Below are 14,484 nucleotides of genomic sequence, written 5' to 3'. Positions count from 1 at the left end.
AAGATGATAGCCATGAGCTCGCGCTCGTAGGCTGAAAAAGCCTGAGAGGTCAGCGGAAGGGTTTGGCTGAAATAGGCCATGGGCCGATCGTATTGCATGAGCACTACGCCTACGCCCGCACTGGATACATATGTCTCCAACACAAACTCGTGAGTAAAGTCGGGGGGAACGAGTACAGGAGCGGTGGAGAGAGCATGTTTCAGGTTCTCGAAGGCTGCTTGGGCCTCGGATGACCACGCGAACATGCCCTTCTTGAGGAGACGTGTGAGAGGCCACGTAATGGCAGCGTAGCCTGCGACGAACTACCGATAGTATCCCGCTAGCCCAAGGAATCCGAGAAGTTGCCGGAGGGTGAGGGTGGCGGCCACTCGCGGACGGCACGCACCTTTTTGGCGTCCATGGCAACACCCTCGAAAGATATCCAATGGCCCAAATATCCAAGCTGGTCTTGGAGGAAGAAGCACTTCTTGATGTTGACGAAGAGTGAGTGGGCGTCAAGGAGCTGGAGTACTTGTTGGAGATGCTCGACGTGCTCATCTTTGGAGCGGCTGTAAATAAGAATGTCATAAAAAGGACTAAAATGAACCTCCAACGGACGGGCTTAAAGATGTGGTTCATGAGGGCTTGGAACGTTGCCAATGCGTTCGACAATCCAAAGGGCATAACGAGGTACTCATAGTACCCTTGATGGGTGCGAATGGCAGTCTTGGCAATGTCGGCTGAGTGCGTTCAAATTTGGTGATACCCCGACTTGAGGTCGAGCTCGGAGAAGAAGGCCATGCCTTGCAATTCTTCAGGGAGCTCGTCAACCACGGGAATCAGAAAATGGTTCAGAACTGTAATCCAATTGAGGGCACGGTAGTCGACACAAAACCGCCACCCATTATCTTTCTTGCCAACGAGGAGGGCCAGGTATGAGTAGGGGCTGGAGGAGGCACGAATAATGCCCACTTCAATTGCTTCTGCACTAGACGCTCCAATTCGTTCTTTTGGAGATGAGAATACCGATAGGGTCGAGAGTTGATAGGACCCATACCTGGCAGGAGAATGATCTGGTGGTCAAAGGTGCGACGCGGGGGTCGGCCGCTCGGGGGCTGGAAGACCTGTGGAAAGCATTGCTCCAAGAGTGCTTGCACTTTGGATGAGGCTGAGGAGACTCCCACAAGGCTGGAGGGCGACGTGTACATAATGTAGAGAGTTCATGGCACCCTGTTGATTCGCTGACGTGTGGTGCCAGTGTGGCTAGTCTCGGGGTTTCCCACCAAGGTGTGCCTTACCCCGTATGCTTGGAACTTGAGGAGGAAGAGGTCACAATGAGCATGCGTCCATCTGAGGGTGCGGAGCCACACATACATGAGGATAACATCCGTGCTGAGGTCATGCATCGGCAGTAGGGTAACCACCACCATGTACCCTTGCAAACCCACGGGAATGACCTCGACCTTTTAGTCATCTTTAGTGACGATGTTGTTGCCATGGCAGATATGATAGGGATGACCACGACTGAATGAGAGGCCCAACTCCTCCGTGAGGCAACAACAAATGAAATTGGCCAACGCCCCCGTATCAATCATCACGGTGACTAGCCTCCCTTGAATATTGCCCTAGATATGGAGAGCGTGCGATGATGTGCATCCCATAGCGGCCTATGACTCCAAATGGACTGCATTGAGGTTGGCTTTGTCAGCCCTGTCTTCATCCTCGGAGGCCTTGTCAAGTTCGCCTTCTTGGTCACCACCAGGCTCCTCAGGATGATAAGTGACGATATGGATATGCAGATCCTTCTTGCAGCAGTTGCTGGGCGTGAATCTCTCGCTACACTAATTGCACAATCCTTGTGCTCATTGGCGAATGAACTCCTTTTCCATGAGGTTGAGGAGATGGGTCGGGGAGGCCTCTCACGCCCGCTGTTGGGGCCCCCCCGTGTGGCAGCCAGAGCGCAAGGAGGTACCCCTTCTTGCCCACGCGGTGGTCACATGACCCGGCGGTCCCTTGGGCTTGCAGTTCCGCTAGGGTCGCCTCCACTTTGAAGGCACAATTAATCATTTCCTCCGTGTTGCACGGTCTGAGACAATTCACCTCAGCTAAAGGGTGGGATGGAGAGTGGCATGGAGCGTGTGCATCGTCGAGTCATCTGGTAGGGTGGGTAAGTACCCCACAAAATCCATGAAGGACGCCACTAGCTCGTCAATGCTTCCGGTCTGCCGAAGACGCATGAGATGGCTGTACGCCTCCTGTGGCTTGATGCCAAAGCTGCGGTTGAGTTGCTGTATGAAATCCCACCAGTCTTGGAGCCCCGCGCGGTTGTCAACATAACAGAACCACGCCGAGGCCTTTCCGTACAGGTACAGCGACGCTATGTGCGAGCCCTCCGCGTCGTCCGCTGGCACAGAGCGAAAGTATTGCTCCATGCGACGAAGCCAGCGGTCCGAATCCCCGTCCAAGAAGATAGGAGGATCTGCCGTGCAAAGGCAGGGTCGCCCTCTATCCGGTGGACCCTCCAAGAACTCGAGGCGAGGTCATCGAGGTTGTCGCGGCAGAGGGAGCCAAGATGCTTTGGACACCGCGTCGAACTTGTCCTTGCGGTCTCCACCCCAGGGCTCCCCCACATAGTCGTGATGGGGATGCACCGGCGGTAGTCGGCGAGGCCCATCCCCAAATGGCTGGAAGTCATTCCTTGCGCAAGCCATGCGCCCTCCATAGTTGTACGCAGCCGGGGCACCATGATGAGTGGGTCCTGATCGCTGCAATGCGTGCTCCTATGGGTGAGGCCACGGGTCCATGAGGGTGACACACCCCCCTCGCACGTCCCTACCTTCAAATGGGCCTTCTCCCCGAGCAGGCAGGGGGGGGGGGGGGAAGGCAGGAGGCCATCCCCAGCACCCTCCATGCGGGCTGCTTCGAGCCATCGGAGCGGGTGCGTCACTGGAGGAGCTGAATACTGACAACAGCTGGTGTTGCGCCGCTAAGAGATGCTGCATCTAGGCGGCTAGCGGCATGAAATGCTGATCGTAGGCATCGGCCAAAGCCTTCACAGCCGTATCATCACCGCCGGCGGAAGATGCGGGTTTGGATTTGGTGTCCATGGTGGTAGCGGCAGAAGGTGAAGCATGTGGCTCTGATACCAATCTTACGATCCCGATCGTAACTTTCACAATGTAATTCGTCGAAATCGTAATGCAATTGATTCAAATTCGATATCATTGTCCAAAGGAGAGTAGAGAAGGTGAAAGGGGTTCCTGGGGTAAGAGAAGAGGGGAATGGTAAGGGAGAGGGGAAGCGAGGATCGCCAGATAAGGAGAGCATTCCGCGAGCAGATTGGCCGCGTCCACCTGCGAGAACAAGAGGATGTTACGGAGAGGCATAGGGAGAGGGAGAGGGAGAGGAGGAGAGGCTAGGAGGAGATAAGGGAGGAAGTTCTCACAGATAGTTTCTTCTCCTCCCCTCTGCTCGCATGAGTGAGGCCTTAATTAGGATCGACCTTGGGCTGGGCCGACGTTAGCGGGCTGGGCCGTTGTCGTTCCTTCCTCCAAACATAAACACGCTGGTGGATCATATCATTGTTACAGTGGAGCTTTAGGGGTCTTTTAATTGCATCAACTAGTCTCAAGGCTGTGACAAAGTTCTGCTCCCAATATCCATGATTTGGTGCCTCATAAGATTCTGTATACTATGTTGCCACGGTGGAAGATGCTATGAGTTTTTCTTCACACTTCTTTTGCATATAGCTCCTGCTTAATAAAAATAAAACCCAAAGTATATTTTCTTCTCTCAATGCATCCTGAAAAATCCAAATCCGATGAAGCAATCGTTTTAAGGTGACCTAGTTTGTTATATTTGAGCATATGTCATTTGATTCTTTGAAACTATAACATGACTATGTTGGCTGCTCTATAATGGTCCATACGTGGATTACTCAAATATTGATCAAGTATACTTAAAATATGGGCTATATCTAGAGGCGTACAAACATTTGCATAGATAATATTTCCCATATCTTATGCATAAGTGATAATTTGAATCTCTTGAATTGAAAATTATTCATTGAACACCAATGGAAACTAAGGTTAGTTTCTTTACCAACTGAGGTATCTAGAGGTCTATAATTTTCCATGCCAAAACCTTTTAAGGACTTTTCAATATTTAACTTTTGAATCAAATCTAAAATATTTTGAGAATGATCACAATACATCTGAATCACAAGAGGTTTTATCAAGATCCTTCATCTAAATATGACTTCAATAATTTATTGGTGTTACAAAGTAAGTTTTTATCATTTATGGCAAGTAATTTATGTCATCAATGTAAAATTAAAGGAAAATATGACTACTTCAATTAATCTTATGGTACACACATTCATTATTTAAAATTATCTCAAAATTGAAGGAGATAAGGGTTTGATGAAATTTGTGATACCATTCATGAGAAGCTTGGTACATACTATAAATGAATGATTCATCTTACAAACCCTTGGATTTGGGTCTCCAATCACAAAATTATCTGGTTGCACCATGTATATTGTCTTCTCAATGTCTTCGTTGAGGAACATAGTCTTGAAGTTCATCTGATGTATCTCAATATCAAAATGTGCTAAAATTGCATGTATAATTATAAAAGTATCTTTTGATAAAAGTAGAGACAAAGTCTCATTATTCGATATGGCCTCTGATTGAATAAATAATTAGCAAAAATATAATATTTATATGTTTTCATATTACCCATTAACAACCAATGAGCTTCGCACGTTTGGGTGATGTGATGAGATCCCCAAAGTATTTTCTGCAATAGATTTAATTTCTTCATCAATGACATTTAACCATATATGAGAATTTAAAGTCTGCATGGCTTTCTAGGGATCGGAGATTCTAATATATCGCTTGATCAGTCTAGGGTAAATACTGATCTGGACTCAGTTTTTGCATCGGGTTCAGATTGTATTGTTTGAGCCAGCCCAATGCTGAGATTAAATAATCTGATTTGATTCAATTCAAAACATTAGGTGACCACCATTTTGATCTCTTTATTCTTCCTCTTTGCACTCTTCTCTTATGCAATCTTCCAATCTTCCATCAGCACTTTTTGGAATCTTATTAAGATGTGGAGGCATACTGAGGAGGTGTTCTTAGTTCAAGGTTAAAACTTCACAGGTAAGCTGGATCTCAATGAAGAATGTTTTGTTATTTCAACTACATTCTACAATCTTCCAATCTCCTCTTTGTTGGGTTCTTGATGTGGAATGAAAGAAGGGGATTGATCATCCAATCCAATGTCAATTGGGTGAATGTAATGCAAGTGGATGATGATGTGTATGTGCATGCAAAAGTCAACCAGAAGTATAAACCTGGTGTTGAAAGACACATGCAACTGATAAATCACCGTAAGCGGGTTGCGTATGCCACTAGGCTCCCAATGACATGACGTCAAGTTGAAGACTGACAGCATGAACGTGATTACTGCCATTAGAGCACACACCCTCGACAAGTCCAACAAAGGATGTATTGGTTGAAATTCTACCCCTTAGAATGTTAATCCTATCTAGACCTCTCCTAACCCCAGCCGTGGAGCTGTGCACGGGAGGTACTGAAGGAAATAACAATGCATAAATGGGTAGACGTGTAGAGTGTATCAGATTAGTTGCAATGCTTTCGCTAGTGCCAACAATAACGGGAGCCGGTGGCTGACTCGTTGAGGATGTGGACGGCCTACAACAACAACTCGGGTGGCAATAGTGTGGGATGATGGTGCGGATACCAATACAGAGTTGATACATCACAATGTGGTTGTAGCGGAACAGTGCGGTTGACGGTGGCGTGGCACGGTGGTGGCACAGCGCATCACAGTGGCATTGCGAGCAACTCGGGCGCATGCAAGCTGTCTGACTAATGCAGGTGTCAGTGGCAGGCAGTAGAGCAGGCAGCTGGGAAACATTAGCAGGCAGCCGGGTGACGCCGACGGATGGTTGAGCAGTGTGGGTGGACAACCGGACGGCGCGGTTTTGACATTAGCGGCGACGCCTGCATCGTTAGGGTTTCAAAATTCCAAATTTGTAATGGCAAATTAAAATAAAATAAAATAGTCCTTTTTCTTTCCTTTTCTCCTTTGTCTAAGAGGGGTACCCCCCCTTACATAGGGGTAAATATGGGCCTTCCCCTTAGGGAACAGCACGTCCGGGACGTGACGCCCTGGACGTGATGGAACAGATGAGGAACTTGACGAAGGGTGATGTGATGAAACTTTCGTCACGTCCCCGTCGGTCACACGTCCAAGTATGTTGGGAAAAAAACTACTGTGTTCCCATCACATGTCTCTCTGTGTGGCATCTCACCACATCCCCATCACCAGATGGCGTCATCGTCACTAGGGATGCAAAAAAACATCGGTAATGAAATGGATGATGAAAATTTTGTAACATCAACGTCATGCGTCCAAGTATGTTGGAAAAAAATCATCGTGCTCGCACCACGCATTCCTTCGTGTGGCATCCCGTCATGTCCCCATCACTAAACAACATCATCGTCACTAGTGGCGCGAGAAAACATTGGTGATGGAACAGATTACAATACTTTCGTCACATCAACGTCGCGTCACCCGTCCAAGTATGCTGGGAAAAAACCATCGCGTTCGTGTCACATGTCCCTCCTTGTGGCGTCCCATCACGTCCCCATCACCGGACAGCGTCATCATCACCAGTGACACAAGAAAACATTGGTGATGGAACAGATGATGAAACTTTCATCATGTCAACGTCTCGTCACGTGTCCAAGAATGTTGGGAAAAACCATTGCGTTTGCACCATTCATCCCTCCGTGTGTCATCCCGTCACGTCCCCATCACCAGACGGCATTGTCATTACCGATGACGTGTGGAGACGGCATTGTCCTCTTCCTCTTCCTCTTCCTTCTCTTCTTATTCCTCTTCTTCTTCTTCTTCTTCTTCTTCTGCTTATGCTTCTTCTTCCTCTTCTTCTTCTTCTTCTTCTGCTTCTTCTTCTTGCTCCTCTTGTTCTTTTTCTTCTTCTTCTTCTTCTTCTTCTTCTGCTTATGCTTCTTCTTCCTCTTCTTCTTCTTCTTCTGCTTCTGCTTCTTCTTCTTCTTGCTCCTCTTGTTCTTTTTTTTCTTCTTCTGCTTCTGCTTCTTCTTCTTCTTGCTCCTCTTGTTCTTTTTCTTCTTCTTCTTCTTCTTCTTCTTCTTCTTCTTCTTCTTCTTCTTCTCCTTCTTATCCTTCTTCTTCTTCCTCTTCCTCTTCCTCTTCATCCTCTTCTTCTTCTTATTCTTTCTCTTCTTCTTCTCCTACTTCTTCTTTCTCTTCTTCTTCTCCTCCTCCTCCTTCTTCTTCTTCTTCTTCTTTTTGTTGTTCTTCTTCTTGTTCGTCTTCTTCTTCTTCTTCTTCTTCTTCTTCTTCTTCTTCTTCTTCTTCTTCTTCTTCTTCTTCTTCTTCTTCTTCTTCTTCTTCTTCTTCTTCTTCTTCTTCTTCTTCTTCTTCTTCTTCTTCTTCTTCTTCTTCTTCTTCTTCTTCTCCTCCTCCTCCTCCTCCTCCTCCTCCTCCTCCTCCTCCTCCTCCTTCTTCTCCTTCTTATTCTTCTTCTTCTTCTTCTTCTTCTTCTTCTTCTTCTTCTTTTCCTTTTTGTTCTTCTTCTTCTTCTTCTTCTTCTTCTTCTTCTTCGTCTTCTTCTTCTTCTCCTGTTTCTTCTCCTTCTTGTTCTTTTTCTTCTTCTTCTCCTTCTTCTCCTTCTTCTTCTTCTTCTCCTGTTTCTTCTCCTTCTTCTTCTCCTGTTTCTTCTCCTCCTCCTCCTCCTCCTCCTCCTTCTTCTTCTTCTTCTTTTTCTTCTTCTTCTCCTTTTTCTTCTCCTTCTTGTTCTTCTCCTTTTTCTTCTCCTTCTTCTTCTCCTTCTTCTTCTTCTTCTTCTTTTTCTTTGTTTGCTTCTTCTTTTTCTTCTTCTGCTTATTCTTCTTCTTATTCTCCTTCTTCTTCGTTTTACGTCTTCTTGTTCTTCTTCCAAGACTTCGTCGTAGAGTGGGTTAAAATTTTCAATTTCTTCCGTTTCTAGGCATCCGTATCTGTAAGAAAAAGGTTCCGAAGATTAGAATAGAAAAATATTCATATTTGGTTGTAATAAAGTAATTTTTATTTCTATTTCTGGAAATAAAAGTCAACACAGTGTCTCCACCAAATCTGTGGTATGATTAGCTCTCAATGATGTTTTATATAGATATGTATTTTGACATTATTTGAGAGTAAGTTTCACTAAAAAAACTCGAACCGAGGTTAATTTTTGGAGAAGATTCTCATCGTTAAAAACATGCTCAGGGTTTTTGAAAAAATTGAGCTGTAATGTCAATTCACACAATGCCATTTCACATTTCAACCGAGGAGATGTCTCCGTATAGGGCAACGCTATGGTGCCAAAAAAATTCCTTTAAATAGATACACTATGGTCCAAATTCTTCCAATATCTTTCCCTAAAATGCATTCAACATGTAGATGAGGAGTTTAGAAAGGTCTTTTATAGCTCCTTGTTTAGATTTTTTCCCCACCGACTCCATGATTTAAAGCCTCTTGCTTGTGAAACAAGAGGAACAGACAAGAACAAGGTGGATATATGATTTTGACAAGCAAACCTACCGCACGCCTCAGCAAATTTAGTAATTTCATTAAACATGGCCTTGAAAGATCTAGCTGTGTGGTTTTAATATCTATAATATCAACTATAAGTATTAATAGTGCATCAAAGTATACTGTAGAGTTATGATTGAATGCCACTTCACACTTTCTGTATCTCATTTAAACCTTCTTGTTTGTGTAACAAGAAGAAAGGAAATGAAAAAGGCGGATCGATTAAACATGGACTTCACAGATCGAGGAGCTTGGATTTAACATCTATAAGATCAATCATTAGTATAAATAGTTCATAAAAGAATAGTGCAGAATCATGATCGAACACTTCACACTTTTTGTATCTCATTTCTCTTCACACAGTAAGAACCAAGACTCAGAATCATGTTATGAAGAGGAACATACAAATGTAATCACAAAATACAAAAGCTAACCCATTTTTTAATGATTGTCTTGTCAAGCTATCGTAATAATTATAATAAACCACAGTGGGCTATCTACCAACCTAATTTATTATTTTGCAGTATTTTTCTTGGCAATCATTAAAACGTACCAAATGCAAGAGGGCTTTCGTGTAGGGTTTTCCTTTCTTCATTCAATTCTAGTCAGGTTTATTTAATGGATTATTTTATGGTTCCTTCCGCATATCTGTACAGGGTTGATATAGAGTAGGTGCAAAGTCGCCACATTGGAAGGGAACGGCCACGTTGGTGACATCACAATGAACACTTATTAAAGTCAAGCAGGTAAATAACTTACTTTTAATTTTCTTTGTTGCTATACGGACTAATGTCTGAACAGGTGAATAAAGAGTCCACCATCACTAACTGTGATTATAAAGTTTAATCACCAAGGTTAACGCAACATTTGAAATCTTTTTTTTTTCCGATATTGGACCTGCTTTAGTTTATTTATTAGATCTTGTTTCTGTTGCTTCCCTGCAGCTTGTGGATAACACACGGCCTTGTAGGCTGATCTGATATCCTAGAGGACAAATATAAGAAGAAGACTTAAATATTTAAAAAATTAACCTCATTTCTAGCATTATTGCCTGTTGTTTTAATTTTGGTAGTGGATGCAAATGAAATTTAGTTTTTTTCCCTCCTTCCCTCCTAACTCACCTGTAGTTGTCACCGTTCATATCATATCTTCACAAGGTTCAGCTTATTTATTGAATGTGTATGAATTTTTATTGTCTCTTATTGTTCCTTTCATGGAGACTTATTCAATGTTTACTTTATGTTGTGTCATATGAATGTTTGAATGTAGGTAAATGAGGTTATTTTCAAATTTGACTGAATGAGCATTTTTAGAATGAAGCTCAATACAATATTTTGGATTTTTAAATGAGCTGAGCAGAGTTTATATCTTCTCTATGAACTAGTCGTCCATGGAATTTCCATGTGCCGATGTGTGCGTTGACTTGGTAGGAGAGTCATCGACAGGCGATGTTCAGGAAACCTTTCTATCATTGGTTGGGACTCCACATACCAAACGCAAAGGGAAGGCAGAAATATTGAGACATTTCACAGAGGTTGGGTCAAGCATATGGGTGTGCCTATTATGCCGCGACTAAAAAGTTGACTGACTACAAAATAGGTTGAAGAGGTGGCAAGACGGGTCGACAAACATATTCTAGATGCATTTGCAGTTCAGTCATGGTAGAGTATATGGTAAGTAGAAGGGCATTCCTTCTGATCAACAGACGATAGATGAGGCATTCTCTGGGAAGGGCGGTGTAGTCATGAAGACACTAGAGAAGATGAAGGAAATCATAGCACAATTTTTTGTCTCACGGACTCCCCATGGGCCATCGTGGACAATGTGGGATTCAAGATTATGTGGAAGTACGCTGCTGAGATGATAGTTGACCCGCCATGATTGAAGGCAATAAAGGCTGCAAAATAGAAGCTATACAAGGTCATGAAGGGAAGGCTCATAGACTTATTATCAAATGTCCCCAAAGTCTCATTGACAATCAATGAGTGGACTATTGAGAATTCATGTGGTCTTTGCGGCATCACGGTTCATTGGGTGAACAACCGATAGGAACTATGTGTACGTGTGCTTGCAATACACGAGCTCGTGGGGAAACATGATGATGAGAATATGAGCATAATTTTGTTCCAAGCATTGGATGACTTCAGGTTGAGGACGAAGGTGATGGGGGACCATCGCACTAACCAAGCCACGGAACACCATCAGACCTCATTGCGCAGCTCAAGCCAACGTCCACGACCCTCGCTCAAGTACTCGACGCCGTCAATGTTTGTGGGCTATGCATTTATTTATTGTATTTCTATTTTGGGAACAGTTTCAGATTGGGCCACTGTGTTTTGGGCTCGTCCGTTGTAATTTTCTTTCACGTTGATCGAAGGCCCTTGAGACCGCCCCCTCTCGGTCTTGTATTATAGTACCGTCGCCTCCGTCTGCGAGGAATTACCTGAGCCCCATCTCTTTAGAGGGAGCTCATATTTTGGTTACTATTCTGATACAACAGCTCGCCTCATCACTGGTGCGACCACCAGATTTGCAGTATGGTATTAGTCTTGCCCTTCTACGGGCCACTGAGACTTCCATCACGAGGATTTCTTCTTCGGTAGTGTCGCATGTACCCACGACAAGATCTCTGAGCTCCGATCTGATGGAAGGTCTCCAATTTTCAGTGCCCTTGCATGGGCACACGATATCGGCCCACGCGGGCTATGTCTACAATGTCGTCGCATCATTTTGCGACCAAAACCCCAAACACCATGCTGCCATCAGGGAAGTCTTGTTCTGATCGCGCCACCAGGATCACATGGACCTGCCCCATAGCCAGAACCACCACCGGCCCTCCAGTTCGCCCCTCCGGATGCCCTTCCCTATTATCTTAAAGTTGTCTCCACACGGACTCACTTGACCGCATTATCGCGTCAACTCACGACGAGCTGCCTGATCCCTGCTCCAACACACAAGATCCTTAATAGTGCAGTAGGGAACATATTATGTTCTAGCGTGGGTTGTCATCCAGTGTCATAGAATCTAAACATTCAAGAGATCGAGTTCCCTATCTACCCCGATGGCGAACTGTTTTATTTGGGCGTTGTTCGAAGTAGACTATGGTCAAGTACTTCGTAGTCGCTAGATCACATTCATATAGGTAGTCATACTAACACTTCAGAGTTAGGCCATGCATATGCATTAGCCTGTAGGAGCATGCATCATTTCATGTATTCTTGCATTGCATCAAAATGAGAAATATAAAGGCATTTGCTGATCTAGGACGTCGGTCCACTGAACTTTCGGGGATGAACTAGTTATGGTCAGATTGGGGCCTGAGAGAGATTCTCTAGGGGTCGCTACAGAGCTCCATGCTTGTAGCACCAGGCCTTTCCCGATAGTCTGAAAGATTGACGACAATGTCTATGTCTTGGGTATCCCACCTGAGTGGGGGATCTATCCCACCTTTACTCTTAGTGACTTAGTTCGCTATCAGCCTACGTCACCAATCACTGTGGGCTATGCATTTATTTCTTGTACCTCTATTTTCTGAACAATTTGGATTGGGCCGGCGTGTTTTGGCCTCGTCCGTTGTAATTTTCTTTGACATTGTTTGATGTAAGTTTTAGGGGAAACCACATCACGAGATGGTTTTGCCCTATTTCGGCCCACTTGGGTATCCTTCCTCCCCTATATAAAGGGATGGTTTGCCCAAAGAAAGCCTTGGAGTTTAGTTGAAAAAAGTGAAAGTTCATTTTGACTGGGCTCCCGCATCCTCCCTTTGGGAGATTATCATTACAATTTTCTAGCCTAGCATAGATCATGGGATCGACTACCACGATGCCCTACCCACATTGAGAATCCCGTGGAGGAGCCGTAGCTACCGCGTCCTGTAGCTGTTCTTGAAGGTCTACATCAAGAAGGTAAGTTTCTTGATTTGGATCTGATTCAAGAAGTGCCAAGAACCCTCTTCTTGGACTGTTCTTGAGATCACCATCGTCACCACCGCCGTTGGCACTGCCGCCCTATCCCAGCCGCTTCTGCCTTGTTTCACCAAGAAACCTTTTCTTGGGTGGACGACTTTCCAATAACGCCATTCTTGGACCTTTCTTGGAGCTTCTTGGAGTTTTCTTGGAGCTTCTTGGAGGAGATTCAAGAAAGGCCTTCTCTTGAAGTTTTCTTGGAGCTTCCTGAGGTTTTCTTGGAGCTTCTTGGAGCATATTCAAGAAAAGGCCCTCTCTTGGAGTTCTGTTGAATATTAGTGGAGCAGATTCAAGAAAAAGGCCATCATTTAAAGCTTTCTTGAAGCTTCTTGGAGTTTTCTTTGAGCTTCTTGGAGCATACTCAAGAAAAGACATTTTCTTGGATATTTCTTGGAGCTTGTTGAAGCAGATTCAAGAAAACACCCTTTATTGGAGTTTCTTGGAGTTTATTGGAGCTTTGTTAGGACCTCGTAGAGATTCAATAAAATGCCCTCTCCAACAACGAATGGCCTACAAGAAGCACGCCAGTCTCCTGCTCGCCATCTTCCTGCATACATTTTGGGCAATCGCCTCTTCGAGTCACCACCAAGAGAACGTTGGATAAGAGATCCCACTAGGTTCTACCATCCCCCCCCCTTATAAAGTATGGTATTATTACTTCTTTTAGTGCCGTCTCTGCGACTTGCTCCTCTGCCCAGATTTTACCAACGATTTATTAGGATTAGACACCTTGTGTTGGGAGGTAGGGTTTTTTTGTGAGAACCGTTAGATCACCTATAAATAGAGGTCGTGGACGCCTGTGGGCACGTCCTACCCCTCATTACGTAGACGTCTAGCTGATCCTAACGGGTCATTGGGAGTCCGGCTGAACCGGTCCACTCTCGATCCTTTAGTTGATGGACCACCTAATCATCAGGGTGTCATAACATTTCTCATTGATTTTACTCAAAATACTACATCATTTGAAAGCATTTCCTTCCTTGATCGTTAATCTGTGTTGTAACATGAGCCATCCAATCCCGGCACTCATCGTGTTACATCAGAAGATCGGCGACAACCCATCAAACTTCATTATGCAGTATATTACTTTATTACAAAACTCTCTATTTTTAATGTAAGTTGGCTCTATCACTGTGAACAATGCATCAATCAACATACAGATGATATCATTACTTGCAAAGGAGATCAAGCCGGTCAATGACAGTTTCATAGTGGATTTACATGTTCTATGTGCTGCACACGTGCTGAACATCATTGTTCAAGCTACCTTGAAGTCGTTGCATATGGCAATGAATACACCTCCTCCTAGGGTTGCGGAGAATTGCATAGTTGATGAAGTACATGATATTGTGTATCGCGCTGTGTAAGGCCCAAAGTATGCAGCATTCCTACACAGAGGCCTGCATGCTAACTGTGGGGCATGTCTGTGTGTAGGACTCATGATATGGAGACTAAGTCCTTCAGTGCGAATCGGATACATAGGCCGACTGCTCAGCCCACTCTGGCTTAGTGGCACCACCTGAGGTGCGAGCCAACTGAGAAGCAAGCTATTACAGTGAGAGGCTGGAGCAATAGGCACGAGTTTACGATTGGCGGTAACACAAAGTGTTAAGAAGAAGATGTGTTAATGGTAGAGCAGAGGAGACAATTAGGATAAGGAACTTGAAACGCGGAGCCCGAGCGGTCGGCGAGCGAGTGGCTAGTGGCGAAAATAGTGCCCTAGTTGATACCATTCCTCTCTGCGGTGATGAGAAGAAATAGTGTGTACATTTAGACCCTTCTGTTTTTGGCTGCACGGATTTGAAACTCCAAAAACCGATGAAAGAAAATATCAGAACCAGTTTTTCTTAAATCGTAGCTCCAGGTGCCCTCGACGCGGAGGCCTTGAGTGTCAACTCGTTCTGGT

Source organism: Wolffia australiana, chromosome 20 (genome assembly GCF_029677425.1).
Source record: "Wolffia australiana isolate 7733 chromosome 20, ASM2967742v1".
NCBI lineage: Eukaryota > Viridiplantae > Streptophyta > Magnoliopsida > Alismatales > Araceae > Wolffia > Wolffia australiana.
The sequence above is the reverse complement of the archived record's forward strand: the minus strand, read 5'-3'. Positions refer to the sequence as shown.